The sequence below is a fragment of the Manduca sexta genome, unplaced genomic scaffold, assembly GCF_014839805.1.
Source record: "Manduca sexta isolate Smith_Timp_Sample1 unplaced genomic scaffold, JHU_Msex_v1.0 HiC_scaffold_63, whole genome shotgun sequence".
Taxonomy (NCBI): domain Eukaryota; kingdom Metazoa; phylum Arthropoda; class Insecta; order Lepidoptera; family Sphingidae; genus Manduca; species Manduca sexta.
In genome coordinates this window covers 64,323-65,031 of record NW_023595440.1, presented here as the reverse complement: position 1 = coordinate 65,031, position 709 = coordinate 64,323, and positions in this window count along the sequence as shown.

Genomic DNA, 709 nt, shown 5'->3' with positions numbered 1-709 from the left:
TTTTTGTTGTGTTTGTTATTGTCAGGAGAAGGTTCTTATGAAAGAAAAAAAATAATGAAGTTGAGCGGAACGTTAGAAAATTTAATTTCTGCGATTGACAGAATGCGCGCTGATAATTCATAGTAGAGCGGGACAACGTCTGTCGGGTCAGCTAGTATTGTATAAATGCAGTTTCCCTATAAACTTGTTTTAGCATTTAGAGGTGGTTAAATTTACTTAAATAGATGTCAAGAATATCACCGGTTCCTGGTTTAAACCTTATTAAGATGGAAAGATGGCGGCTTGACTTACAGCTGATCGAGTAAATTTGTGTTTTAACTTAGTTTTGAGAATTTTTTATAAGTAACTGTTAATGTATTAAATGTAAAATTTTTATTAGTAAGACAGATAGTTAATGTATAAAATATTTCAGATTCCATCACACAATCGAGTATTTTCCTACGTTTTAGTTTATTATTTTATATGTAACAGAAAATAGTAAGAAATTCTTTTGTGAAATCAACAAAGTTGGTTAAAAAATAAAGCAGTTATTGATTTTTTAAATATTGTTGTGAGCAAAAGTGGAGGCGTGGTGGAGTTATCGCGCCGTCCTTTTCTCACTCACATAGCGTTATGGCCGGTAGTACTGTGACGTCATATTTCAATATTACTGTAATTTGACAGCTTCCCTTTCCACCAAATTTCAAAGCTTTATAATTTATTTATTATT